Below are 15318 nucleotides of genomic sequence, written 5' to 3'. Positions count from 1 at the left end.
GTAACATTTTGAGTGCAAGTATAAATTAGGGGCCCATTATTCATGCCTGTGATGAGTCATTAATTATACCTGTGACAACCAAGAAATATAGCCTGGCCCTTAAAGAATGCCTAGATTTTTGACAGATGAAGGAGTGGGTATCTGAAGAAACAATGGTGGCACAATTAAAGGTTGGGGGTCTTCAAATTTGAGGTATTTGGTGGGCGGATAATAGGGATAGTCAATCCCTATGACAATAGCTTGTCAATACGGCTGTTTCAGAGAACACATAAGAGGGTAACAGAAAACAACAGAAAAAAGAAAGGTAAGTGAAGGACCTTGAACACTAAGCCAATCAGAAACAAGGAAAATTAAAACTTCAAGGGTGGAAATGTGTCTTGATGATAGTTAACATTATTCGGTGACTATTTTATATGTGAGATCTAATCTGATCTTCAAAAGCAGACCTAAAATAATAAGTACTATGTCCCTCATTTTACCAAAAGTAAAACCAAGGCTTACAAATATAAATATTTTGTATGGAATCAAACACAAAGTAAGTGACTCAACCTAGACTTCTCTCTAGAGGTTCCACTCCTCTACTCCCCTGCCAACTTAACCAAACCGGTGTTTCAAAAGATATCTTTACCTGTAGTGCTGAGTGAGAATAAATTAGGGAGGAGACCCCAAATGCCAAAGAACAGTTAAGAAGATCCTGCAGTAATCTACACCAGCAATATCACAGGTCTAAATGAACACGGAGTCAGCTTTGCCTTGGGGCAGAGAAGTTTGCTTCAGGGTCCTGGCTGGCACAGGCTACTGCCAAGGCCCTGGGAGGCGCCCCACAGGGACTCCCACGGCTGTAGACCTTTGCGATATGTACTTTCAAACGCATTAGCCACAAATGGTTAAGACTGCTGGGCCTCTCTACTCTTCCTTCCAATCTGTCACATTCTTGCTTCTTTCCTATGGTGTTGGAGAGGTCATGGGTAATGCCAATCTGGCTAGAGAGATATTTGGGGCATATATTTAGTTTCGGAATAATGCGGTTTATATATGCACTGTAACAATGTCCTTGCATACATAAGTTATGACAAACTATCCCATCGTAAGTAAAGTTGTCAGAATTACTCCTGTGTCAACTCATTCAGCTTTGAGATAGGAAGTTACAGGGCCAGAGGTCTGATCACAATACAGAGGCCCACTGGCTCTCAGCACTGTGGGGGAGGCACAAGTGGAGCCAGAAAAAAAGTCCGAGGAAAATTGTGAAATGTTATGCAAGGAAATTTTAAGCAGAGTATCGTATTCTCATTGATACTTAGAAAGGATGTAACCAGGTAATAAATCATATACAATTTTTAAATGCCATTCCCATTTTTTCTTAGTTTGTGGTGGAAATCAAGTGAAATCGATTTGAGCAGCATTTCTGAGTTGCAGGGTACTTCAAATAGCAGACCTGCCTGCTGTGAACTTGCATGTCCTGTTTCCCACTGTATCAGATCATGTCTTACTACATCCGACACATCTTCTCCTGACAATGTCTAGTGGTTCAAGACTAAACAGCCAGTGAATTGCCAGTGACAGAGCAAAATGATCAAACCATGCTAGAGAAAAGGCAATTCTGTTTCCATTCTCTCTATAAAAAATAGAATTGCCCCGGCCAGGTGGCTCAGTTGGCTGGAGCACTGTCCTGTACACCAAAGGGTTGCAGGTTCGATTCCCGGTCAGGGCACATACGTAGGTTGTAGGTTGGATCCTCCTTTGGGGCACATGAGGGAGGAAACCGATTGATGTTTCTCTCTCCCTTCCTCTCTCTCTGCTCTCTCTAAAATCAATAAAAACATATCTTCAGGTGAGAATTAAAATAATAATAATATTATAATATTATAGGATTGTTGTCATGTGAAGAGCTGATTGATGAGTATGGAACAAAAAAACTAAAGAAAAATGCTATAGAATGGAATTGTGTCAATAAAAAATAAGGTTATTTTTCCGAATTTGAGGTATTTGTCAGGCTTTTTAAATACGCAATTTCTTTAAATACGCAGTATCTTCCCAAAGAAGATATATCAAGTTTTGTCCTAGGAAACATGGATCTAGGCCTCAGTCAAAAAAAAAAGAAAAAAAGAATTATGGGACATTTTAGAAGCTTTTAAAATATAAACTTGCTAATATTCTATAATTCAATGGAGCAGAGAGTCAGAAAAATCCAGGGTGCCTACTATGGGTTTCTGGATAGAATTCTGAAAATGATTCTAGGTTTGCACAGAGGACAGTTGAATGTCAGATGCATCGTGTCTGAGGAATAAATGAAGTGTCTGGGAGGAAATATATAATAAGATAGACAGGAAATACATGGCTCTCACGTTCAGGAGAGAATAGAAACTGAACATATAAAAATATTTTGATTTTATGTTTGTTTGTATAGCAGTTTTAGGTTCACAGCAAAATTGAAAAGATTACAAGATACTCCATACACCTCCTTCTTCCACAAAAAAAGTTCAGGGCCTTACCCAAAGGATGAAGCACAGAAGGTAAAGAACTATCTAAATGGAGTTGTGCCTGTGAGAGAGGCAGTTTTGGTGGAGGCTTTCATTTTGAACTTTGATATTCACAAGGGCAAAAGGAGAATGAATAGGAAGACAGAGAAAAAGGACATGGGTTAAACCTGCTTTAAAGTACAAAGCAGTCTGCAAATTTCTTTTCTCAACAGTCCCTAAAGGGGACCAGCCACCAGAAATTCCTAAATTACACACATTTAAAAAACCCACATATATATGTATATACTTAATTACAGAAATGTTTTCTGTCAAAATAAGCAGAATAAAATTTTAAAGGAAAATACATTTGGGAAATTCTGCACACTACATCCCTTCTGGATTATCTTAATGCCCAACTGTGATATAAAAAGTCTCAGATACCTTCCAGTTTACAGAAAAATGATTCACTTAATTTAGTTTTATTTAACATTTTCCCAGCGTATATGAACTTGAAGCCATTTGGAAAAAAAGGAAGTAGAGTGACTCTGAATTGCATATGCTTTGGGAGAAAGTGCCACCAGCAAAGTGTCGCTTGATTAATTATTTTCAAAACACCTTAAAATGATTTATAACTATAAAATAGGAACCTGTAAAGTAAGAATGCATGAAACCAGATGGGTGAAGGAAGAACCACTGCCTATATATAGTCCATGAGTTCCTAAAAAGCAGATTCCACTTGTTTAACCCTTGTAGCTCAGTCTGGCACATAGAAAATATTCAATAAATCTATTTTGACTGTTTGGTACTTCACTGATATTGGGTATTTAATTCTACTTTGCCCAGTTTATGAAATGTTGAAAGGGCCATGGATATATTTTAAAGAACATGCTCACTGTTTAAGTGCCAATAAATGCAGCCATCCATATAGCTAGTTGATAATGCTACAGGCACCAATCAACGAAAGCTTGTAAACAATCGTACCTCAAAAATTTAATGAGCATTTCTTAAGAAATGTGCACCACAAGCATTTATGTCACTAATGCAAGGAGATAAATAATTAGGAGGCCTTTTGACAACTGCTCAAGCATAATCTCTTGGTTCTATACTAAGGGTTTAGAATGCATTTAAATAAGAAAGCCTTATAAATGAAAGAGCCACTTGACTGATTTTTTTTTTCCAGTTGAGAAAGAATAAAGAATCAGGCACTTAAAAGTCATCTTCTATCAAGGGTAAATATTAGTCACTTCCATCATCTAGCAACTCTGAATTTTAAAGGTCTTTTTAGTGACAAATAGAAGTAGATATTTTTTTTAAATGGTAAACTCCCAGAACACATTCATAGGAAGGAAAAAGCTTTCATACGCTAAGTCCTCTCTGATGAAGTAAAGTACCAGCTTAAAGCAGGCCCTCTTTTCTCTCCCTGCATCTAGTCTAAGCAAGTCTAAGAGGGTAAAAAAACAGTCTCTTCAAAATACCAAAGGAATGAAAATACACGGAGCCTAAACTTCAAAGGTATTTTCCTTTTGTCATAGGCTTCCCTAATATAATCTATTCTGATTTTAAAATCGTGCTAATCTCACTGTGGCTCTTGTACATCCATTTGGCTGTTAATTTAAAAAAATCTGTAGAAAGGCAAGTTTCTCAAAGCCAATAAATAAAGAAGGCATCCTTGTGGCTTTTGGAGATTGAATCAACGAAAATTTTCTTTGGATTTTAAAATGCACAAATCCCTCTCCCACCCCCCTCCACCCACCCCCCCAAAAAAGGTTTGGAATTCTGAGGATCCAGTTCCATTTTATTGGCTGTTTGGGTCAAAAGTCATTCTAAGTTTACAAGTGTTAACAATTCCACTTTTTAGAGGGCACATTTCAAATTACCTGATTGGTAAAAGTTAAACTCACCAAACAGAGATAAACTAATTAACTGCCTCTCAAGAAGAAATTGGCTGAGCCGTTGAATGACTTGTTATTAGGGTTCTCTATAAACCAGAAGGATGCTTTTTATGGCATTTCCATCAGAATATATTTTGGTATAAAATTCAAGCCTTTAATACTCACAATCAAAAGAGCATAATGATAACTACAGATTATGGTTTAGTTTACATGAGAATAGGGTTAGTCTGGGTAATTTTTAAAATATAGAAACACAGGACAATAAATTGATGGATATTGAAGGGGTGGGAGGAATCAACAATCCGATTGCTCCTTGGAATCTGGAGTCACCTCACTACATCATATAAGACAATAACTGGCTTCTCAGCCACATAACCCAAACTTAGTGTCCAGGCTTCAGCAGTGAATAGCTTCTTGTTCTATTACCCAGACCATCTCTCCTTATTTACACCTCTGTTCTATAACTTAGAGATTTATTATATTTATTTGTATGTTTAGGGCCTTTTTTGTGTGTTAGCCTAGCTAAACAATAACTCACCTCACTGAAACATAAGGACCAGGAGATAAGATTAGAAATTTATTCTTTTATTCAGCTCTCCTTCCCCAACATCTACACAGGGACTGGCCTATAGATGGTTCTCAATAAATATTTGTGGAATAAATATACCCATCATTCTTTCTGCATATATTCTCTTAGAACCTCTAAGACTGCTGTCAACTCCCTCCTCCACGCCCCCTCCCGAAGATAGCTAATGGAGCAGACTCACATTTTCTTACCCTCTCTCTTTCCATACATATATGTGTGTGTGCACACACATACACATGTACTATACCAAAGGCAAATTCAGGAAGGGGGGCAATTTTTAACCTGCAATTCCATTTTTCCCTTTGGCTGTCAGGAAAGGGACTTTTTCTCTCTTATTACTACATGCTATTATTATATAAGGTGAAAACACATAGCAAATCAGAAAAAATAAATTTATGTAAAAGGAGGCTCTTCAGTGTTCTGATAGTGGGCTTGAAGTATTTTAATGAGATGTGAGAAAGAGCCTGGCATAGTAGTTTTACGATGAATTAGAGAGGACAGGAGATCTAGAATTTATTTAGTGTTCCACCATCTCAGGAGAGGCTTCCAGGCACCTACCTTAACTGAGATCTTTTACCTAAGCAATGGAAATAAGACTGGGACATGCACATATACCTGCTATATTTCAATGTTAACGTTTATATCATGAGACATATAGTGCAGGAGTTCATTATGTTTTGTTTTTTTAAATTTATTTTTGTTGATTTCAGAGAGAGGAAAGGAAAGGGAGAAGAGAAACATCAATGATGAGAGTCATTGATCGAACCCACAACCCGAGCATGTGCCCTGACCGGGAATCAACCGCTGAGCCACGCCTGGCTGGGCAAGGAGTTCATTATGTTATGTGCAAAGGTTAACTTATCTGATGGTTGCTATTGATCAGTTTCTAAATTAAGAAAGAATTATTTTTTACTAGAATTAAATACCATAATCTATGTTCCATTTCACTTCTCTATGTTCCTCTCTTTCACTCTGATAGAGTTATTTTAGCTGAAAGAAGCCTTGCCTCTGGGACAGAACAATATGATTATGTAATTGTGCAGTATTTCATCATGTGGCAGGGGCTGTTCTGCATTCCCCCTCTCTAAAGCCCACCTGTGGGAATATGGGTCAGCACCCCAAAAGGCACTGAACAGAACCTTAATGTGTCTGCAACACAGGTAATGAGTTTATAAAAATGATTAAAAGGAGTGAATTTGTTGTCTACTGATACTGTAAATTCAGGAAGATTCTAAAATTCCTGTAGTATAAACCAATTTCATATGGCCTTTAAATGACATTACAAATTTTCAGTTGGAAAGGTACACCTTCCCTGACTCTGTTTTGAGGAAGAGTCCATTTTTATTCACTCGGTGCTTGGCACAACGTAGGCACTCAATAAATATTTGATGAATACATACATAAAAGCGTAAATGATTTTTAGGGAAAAATTGCATTAAGAAATTCATGAATAAAGAAGCACATAGTCTAAATAAGGCTTTTAGAGTTAACACAAAGCTTACTTCTTTAGCACACTATGCAATTAGAAGAGATAAGTGGGGTGTATTTTTTATATGTAAATTGTTTAATTATTTGGTGACTCTAAATATAATTTTTAATCTTATATTTAATTTTATCCACATTTTACATATGCATTTGAAATGCATATGTAAATGCATGTGAAATATAAGAATTTATTTGATAATTATTATAATTTATGTTGCTGTCCTAAAGGTTAAATGATGCATATGTACAAGTTATTTTTACATATAGAAACGGCAATATCTATATTTATAAAATATTGTATAGTTTATATAGTGTCATTATGTAATATTGAAATTGGCCCTCACAAAGACTTTGCTGTTAAGTATGATTATCCCCATTTTAATGAGGAATAAATACCACAGTAATTAGGAGCATAGGCTCTGGGGCCAAGCTTTCCTGGGCCTGAACCCTAATTCTGCCATTTACTCTGTGACCTTGTGCAAATGTCTCAACATCTCCAAAACCCAGGTAAATGAAATAAACAACATTACAATGTTCATTTAGGACCTGAAGAGATGATGCATAAAGTGCTTAGCCCCCTGTTTTTCATTCAACAGCTGTACAATCATGTCTCATTAGCAGCAGTCATTGTTAATAAGGGGTTGGACCAGTAAGTGACTTACTAGGATACCACAGTGACAGAACAGGGACAGCAGAGCTAGAACAGAGTGTGAACAGAATTTAAACTCAACAGTCTGACTTGACAGATTTTGCTCCCTACCAACTCACTTAAGTGGAAATCAAATGTAAAAATTCGCTATCTGAAGGAACACTTTCAGATTAGTTTTCACAAAATAAAAAGGTATAATTTGAATATTTAAAACCATTTTCATCTATTATAATTCAGGGTTCATACATATTGAGATTTCTGAGAGTACACTTTTATGCATTCATTATTTGTGCTAGAAAAGCTATTCATCAGTGAAAACAAGATACTAACTTTTTCAGCTTAAAAAGCAATTTGGGTAAAATGGTACCAAATTACTCTATTCATAAAGGAAGAATGACCTTTCAAATGTGTGTTTATCAGCCTCTTGCTTGTGAACATTAATGCTTCTCTTGAACTAAAAAAAACAGTGCTCTCTTATTGAATGAAAAATAGAGCTTAGGAGCACTATCATCAATGGACTTCTGTAAGGGAAAATACAAATACGGACCAAAAACAGGACAAAGTAGGAAAAATATACATAAAAACAAAATAAAGTAAACCAAATGAATATATTCACTCAAAAATGCAATATGTAGGAAAGAGTCATTTAACACTGCAATTTTTTTAAAAAAACAAAACAAACTGACATTGGGATCATAGCTTGCAGAAGGGCCAAAACAAAAATAAGAACATTTTCTATGGGGGGGTGATGGTGGAGGGTGACTTTAAAGGAATAGTGGGAGAAAGGTATTGTGGATGATGGAACAGTTTTGAATATGGGTTGTGGTGATGGTTACGTGAATCTATACGTGTGCTAAAGGGTATAGCACTTTTAATCAAAAGGAAAAAGTTAATTGTATTGAATATTAATTTGTAAAAATGAAATTAAAAAATAAAAATAAGAGATGATATTAGATCCCACCTCTGTTCCCCAGAATTATTATAAGACTAAGAGACCACAGATATTCGTGTGTGCATGTGTATGTGTGTTTATATGTGTGTGTGTATATACACATATACACACACATATAAAAAATAGTTGGCCTACTTACTCTTGGTACACAATAAATGGTACGCTGTGACCAAAAAGGATCAGTAGAAGCTGATGCTGATCTTAAATGTCCTTATGTTGCCTATATAATTTCTACCTCTTGAGATAACACTTCTAACATAAGAATTTATTTCAAAACACAGACTTTGTTGTAGAGGCATCATTATAGCTTATAAAAATAATTAAAATATTTGTTTCCTTGGCCAGTCTGAAAGAAGTTGACAAATTTCAGGTTTTATGATAAACAAATTTTCTGTTAAAAAATCTAAAACAATACATTTAAATATAATAAATTGGCTTTTATAAGAATGTGTTACTATATATTGCCACATTAAAAGAAACAAAATTCATCTTTTATTGGAAACATGTTCATCAGAATCAACCACTTTACATATTCAATAAATAGCCTTATGATTTACCACAAATGAGCTTCCTAATGCATCATAATTGTTAAAGTGCTTTGGTACATTTATATAAATCTCACTACTTAAACAATGTAATATGTTCCTGTGAACATATATAAAGGAATATTTCCCCAAAAAATGCCTTATTAGCTAAAAAAGAAAAGAAAGGAAAGGGGGAGGGGAGGGGAGGGGAGGGGAGGGGAGGGGAGGGGAGGGGAGGGGAGGGGAGGGGAGGGGAGGGGAGGGGAGGGAAGGGGAGGGGAGGGAAGGGAAGGGAAGGGAAGGGAAGGGAAGGGAAGGGAAGGGAAGGGAAGGGAAGGGAAGGGAAGGGAAGGGAAGGGAAGGGAAGGGAAGGGAAGGGAAGGGAAGGGAAGGGAAGGGAAGGGAAGGGAAGGGAAGGGAAGGGAAGGGAAGGGAAGGGAAGGGAAGGGAAGGGAAGGGAAGGGAAAACAAAGGCCTTTTGATTATTCAGAAGCAGCTAAATATGTTGCTTAAACTTTTCTAGAATGCATCATCCCAAGATATAATGAGTGGCTAAAACACTGTTATTATTAACATAGCTTGTAAGGTGCATACCTATTTCCAGGTGAACTGGAAAAGAATCTTGCAACAATAATATCTATTGTCCTATGCATGAAATGACAATCACTATTTAGATGAGAAAAGTGACAAGATATTAATGATAAAGAGTAAAAAAGTTAAAGTTTGTTTTCACTTAGTGGGACCAATTAATAGTAAATAAGTATTCTGTAGCTGCAGACTATTAGTTTATATGAAAAACTGCTGTGTTAGAAGACTTAATCAGGAAGCTGTAAATAAGCAAATTACCAGCTGTCAAAAAATGATCACTATTAAATTAAATGAGGTTCCCCCAGGGAAGCTAACATTGCTTTTGCCTGAAGGCCAGCTCAAAAATGAATCATGAGGGAGATAAGTCATATAAATAAAAAATATTTTAAATTAATTCTCTCTGTGTAGACAAACTTTAAAAATAAATCTTAGCACTCATTTCTAAATTTTACAACAAAGTAACTGTAACGATGGCTGACTACTGTAGGCCAGATTAAGTATTCCTTAATAAACACTGATTTCTTGCTTTTTAAGTTAACATAAATATGATTATATAATATTAAATCAGCTAGTACACATGGCTATCCTAGAGGTCTATTAAAAAGTGATTTTCAACATGAACAGTGGTAGATAAAAGCAACTGGTGATTTATATGTTTTCAATTAACTGGAGGTCAACTGTTTAATGCTACCTTGGCCAACTACTCAAAAAAATTAATCGATTTGAGAGGCCAAACCTACAAGGCATATATATTTTCTCATCCTGCCAAGTTTATTTGCCCACTGTTTACTCAAATGTGTCCCTAACAAAATTGAAAGTAAATTGTTGAAGATAGCTAATTTTGATTTTATTTAATCTCATTACGTACAATATTTTAGCCCACCCATTATCCACAGAAAGTAAAATGAATGTCTTGAGGAGTAAGGAAACCTTCTGTGAAGATTATGGGGAAAGGTGTCCATATACAAAGGTGTCTTGAAAGAACACTGGTTGCTCTATCAGTGTCAAAAAGTCCAGGGTTCTACCTGAAGGTGAAACAAATTTAAAGTTAGCCTTTAAATTTGTTTCACCAGTAAAGCTGTCTACCATTGTGGAACTAGTTAATAAGATATATGTAAAGGATAATCTATCATCTTTAGGAATCTTATGGATGTCTTGGGTAGAAAGTTAAAATTTTAATCTCCTAAAGGACTTTCTTTAATCTAATTACAAGGGCTGACCTTGGGGAAAAGAGTTAATATGTTACATTTAACTGTTTATCTCACAATGTCCTATTAGCGTGTCCTGGGACTCAGCTTGACTAACTGCCTCCTTAGCTGTTAATCTAATATAGCTTCCCTCTAAGTCTCACTGAGGTAGTGAATGACAAAAAATTTTAAAGAATATCTGTTTTTAATGGAGATCTATACTGATAAAGTGCCATTTAGATCTAAAAAAATGAATCTTTAAATGGTGGGATGTCCAGTATTGTGGTAGATAGTCTACACTGTTCTATATTCCCCAGGACACATGGTATAGCTGTCAACATGTACAATCAGCCCTGGCTAAGAGCTCAGCCCTCTTACCAGGTGTGCATTTAAGCCATGGATTTCACCCGCTCATTGCTCAAGCTGGTAAGGCAGGTCAGAGAACTCAACCCTAGACGCTCTATCTTCCCTCTTCAATACAGTGACTCTAGGAACATTATTTATTCATATAAGTAATGTTAATGTCACAAAAATTATATATATATGTATATGTATACATACATACACAGGTATGGCAAAAGTAGGTTTACAGTTGTTCATATGGCAAATAATACAATAATTAGTAAATAATAATATAAGAATAAGCTCTGTGTTTCATGTACTCACAACTGTAAAACTACTTTTGCCCCACCCTGTACATACTATGTAGACATGTAGACAGGGAGGGAGGGAGGGGGAGAGGGAGAAAGAGCAGTTTGGAAGACAATATTATAATTGTGATTGCCTTTAAAACAATAATTACAACCATTATTTATTCCAGAAAGGAAAACACAAATAGCTGGTAGGTGTGTCTCTTGGTTATTTGCTTATAACAACCGACAAAGATTTATCATATTACAGTACACTCATTAAACTGCAAAGTGCTCCGCCATCACATTGCTTAATTTTCCCATTGCAGTCCGAAGATAGTGCCAGAATGTTGTCAGAGGGGAAACACACAATTGAACAATGTAGCTCCACATGGTGATCAAGTCAGCTTTCTGGGATTTGGGAGGCTGGAAGCAGAGGTGCCCGAAGGGGACACCTGGACACTGACTCTGCCTCTTCCTGCCCCTCATGTTTTCTCCCCAGCGTGAGAAGTAATTTCACTGATGCTGATTTCGGCTGGGGAATCAGCAGGAATCAGATCTCTAGAACTATTTCTAATAGTGTAAATATCTTCAGAAGAGAGATGAAGCCCCAGGTGCATTTTAGACTAAGGTTCAACAGGAATTGCACTTTGTAGATTCTATGTGATTCTATCCTTAGTTAAGGACTTATGCCTAATGATCACTGATTTCTGCTGCACGTATATATTGCTGTTATGCATGTTGTGTCTTCCCTCCGTTTAGATTTTTTATAATGCAGTTTAGTTAATTAAACCCCGAGTGTAATTTAACTTTATTGTGTGAGTGGTGTTCATGAGGGTAGATGGGTGTGTGTGTGTGTGTGTGTGTGTGTGTGTGTGTGTGTGTGTGTTTCCCCTTAGCTATTTATCATCTATCTGAACCAGCACTTCCATTGCATTTGGGAGGCTTCTGGAATTTCTCTGAATAATCCTTAGAGATGTAGATATATAGAAATTATCATGTTTAGTACCCAGAATTAGAGAAGCCGAAGAAAAAATATATTACCCTTATTGTAATGGTTGTACACAGGTTATTCCCTCTGCTTATATGTTTTATTTTTAAGCATAAAAATATTGATATTGCCTGGCCGAGTGTGGCTCAGCAGTTGAACTTCTACCTAGGATCCAGGAGATCACTATTTGATTCCCAGTCAGGGCACGTGCCCGGGTTGTGGGCTGGATCCTCAGTGGGGAGCGTGCAGGAGGCAGCAGATCAATGACTCTCTCATCACTGATGTTTCTCTCTCTCTCTCCCTCCCTCTTCCTTCCTCTCTCTAACATCAATAAAGATAAATTTAAATATATATATATTGATATTAGTAACCACATGCATTTTTAAGCATTTTACATTTATTATGTAATGCAATATTACCAACAATTCTCTGAAATAGATTTCTGTTATTATTCTCACTCGTTGATGACTTTGAGAGGTAAATACCAAGGCAACGTATCTAGAAAAACAGTAAAGCAGGGATTTGAATTTAAATAAAGTCACTAGTTTTTACTCCCCAATTCCAAAAATAAAGAATATGCATGTGTATGCATGAGTATGTATGTGTATGTGAGTACATGCTTTTCTTGATTTATGACTGACATTCTTCAATTTGTAGGCTAAGCTAATTCCAATCTGTGACTGGAGTCTCAAATTCAGTGAGCACAGAGTTGGGTGGCAACTTTAAAAGGCATTGGGTAGCATAAAGAAAGTGAATGATACAGCCACCTTTCTTAATTCTTAACTACGAGAACAGACTGAAACTCAGTGTCACCTATCTCTTGTAGCCTTGGTTTAATAGCCAAAATATAATAGCAAAGTTCAGTTCTATGATTGATGATTTCCAATGTCATTTGAATTCACAGGACTAGAACATCTTTGAATGAGAGTATTGATCTGGAAAGAGTTATGCCCCAGGAAACTGGAATGGAGATTCACCACCCTTATCTAAGGCTACTGATCCTCCTCACCTGAGAAGTTAACATGTCTGATAGTGTTCATTCCCAGATTAAAGATGATAGTGCTCTTTTTTCTAAAGGAGTGAACTTGTAATAAAAGGCCAATGATCTACATACTTCCCACCCCAAGGACCCTCATTGTTCTTTCTATATACTGTTAGATTCAAGCATGACCTGAAGGGCTGATTACAGGATAAACTATTTTATCTATGGACAAAATGCAGATTTTTTTCTAATTTATAATTAGAGAATTAGCAAGTCATTGATTTTTATGTTGCTCCACCAAGGTGGGAGGGGCACATTGTTTTAGATCAAACTAAATTTACAAATATAAAAAATTGCTGGAGTTTGTATACCTATTGTGCTAACCTGGGCCTGTGGGTGATTGCAGTAGTTCTCTTGGCTGCTTTAAAAAAATGTAAACCTGACCGGTACCTTCATCAAATGCTATTACAATGCCAGAAATTACTTGGTATTTTATAGAGCAAGAATTCAAACAGAAATGTTAGAGGAATTTTTTTTAATGTGTCACCCACCTAATCACTTCTGAAAATACTCTCCAGTACATGAAGGTAATCAGTTAATCAAAATCTTGAGGGAGGCACAGATGAGCAGTGCCTTTTGTAGATCAGCATGCGAGTGAAAGACACTCTAGTGGAAAAAGAGACACCTGGTTTCAACATAAGTGCGGAGATCTTGGATTAGAAAAGAACAATTTATCACCAGAAGCAAAGTAGACAAGCTACCATAGTGGAGAGAGTCTGTTAAAATACAAATACTTCTAACACCAGAGATATTTGGAGGTTAGAACAAGTTGTGAATTCTTCAGAATCAAAATCAACATACTATCAAAGTCCTAAATAGCAGTTACTTTTGGTGTTCTTTTTAACAGGCATTCACTGTATATTCTATGTTAATGAAGTCCTAATTTTGTTCAGGTACACAGTACTCATGAAAATGATTTTTATGTACTACTCAGGTATACTTTCTTATCTAAATAATTTAATATTATCTCATTCATATTGCTAATGTCTTATTTAAACCTGAAGGACTGTGATTAAATTATGAAACATGAAGAGAAGACTTCTAGGGACTGCCTAGAAAGGATTCTGCTTAAAAATAAATGCAGGCCTGGCTGGGCATGGCTCAGCAGTTGAGCATGGACCTTGGATCCAGGAGATCACTGTTCGATTCCTCGTTAGGGCACATGCCTGGGTTTCGGGCTCAGTCCCCAGCAGGGGGCGTGCAGGAGGCAGCCAATTAATGACTCTCATCAGTGATGTTTGACTCTCTCTCCCTCTCCCTTCCTCTCTCTGAAATCATTAAAGATATATTTTTTAAATTTTTAAAAAAATATTACTTGAATCTTTAAAAATAAATAAATAAATAATAAAAATAAAAATAAATGCAGGAAGACATAGCCACTCTTTTATATCTGGACTATAACCTCCCTGGATAATGCCTGGAACTCTAACAGCCATCCTGCGATGATGGGACAACCAGCCTACAGACCAAGCTGACATGCTAAAGATAGCAGAGCAAAATACATATGTGCTTTCTCAATGAGTTTTTGGTAGGAATTAAGCAAATGTAAAGACTCATATCTCTGCATTCCTTCTTATAGGAGAGAAACAAGAAAGTCCATATTGTTTTAAACAGTTCGATATAGTTTTGTAGTCCTGGGTTACGAGGAAAGTTTTACTATAACTCCAATGATAGAGATTCATGGTTCTTTGCACAATTCCTTGACAAGCACAGAAGCTCTCCAATGAAGAGAAGGTGGGGCCATGCAGGAGGAACACAGATATGTGATGGACTTCATCGTTTGAGCCTTTCTTAGAGGACCCGCAGGGATTTATCATAGTATCTGTGCTGAGAAAAAGGGAAAAACCCAGAGCTGCTACGGATAAATGGACAGTGACTCTGATTGACACTTTAATTGTTGGTGACCCAGAACACCAAATTCACCAGTCAGAGTGAAGGCTTGTAGAGCTCTGGCAATGAATAGAATTTTGCCCCTAGTTCAGTTCATAATCAAGCCAGTGAAATTCCCAAACCATCCTGTGTTTATTCTATCAGTTCACAAATATGCGTTTGGAAAAGATAACTGAGAAACCAGCAAAAGTATATCACTAGCCTATTGGTTTTAGAAGTAAGTTCTATTTTGGCAAAAAGAACCAATTAAAAGCTACTTGGGCCTTTTCTCTCTATCCAAAAAAATTAATAAAAAGCAGTATTATTTCTCTGGGAACAGCCCATGATTAGCGCAGCCATCTAAAACTTTAAAAACATAGGATGGAGAATTCTATTGCATCTTCATTTAAATTTCTAGTTTAGTCAGTGGAGAAATGGAGAGGCCTTGAAGGAGGATAATGGATC

General features: G+C 36.5%; 1 long non-coding RNA gene across 1 annotated transcript in view; it reads right to left on the bottom strand.

The window, feature by feature from the left end:
• The window catches only part of LOC107545512 (uncharacterized), a 475896-nt gene that overhangs the window by 325957 nt on the left and 134621 nt on the right, over positions 1 to 15318 (bottom strand). The gene's annotated exons all lie outside the window — the stretch shown is intronic.

The sequence above is a fragment of the Miniopterus natalensis genome, chromosome 12 (genome assembly GCF_054644295.1).
Source record: "Miniopterus natalensis isolate mMinNat1 chromosome 12, mMinNat1.hap1, whole genome shotgun sequence".
NCBI classification, from domain to species: domain Eukaryota; kingdom Metazoa; phylum Chordata; class Mammalia; order Chiroptera; family Miniopteridae; genus Miniopterus; species Miniopterus natalensis.
This window is presented reverse-complemented; position numbering and strand designations above follow the sequence as displayed.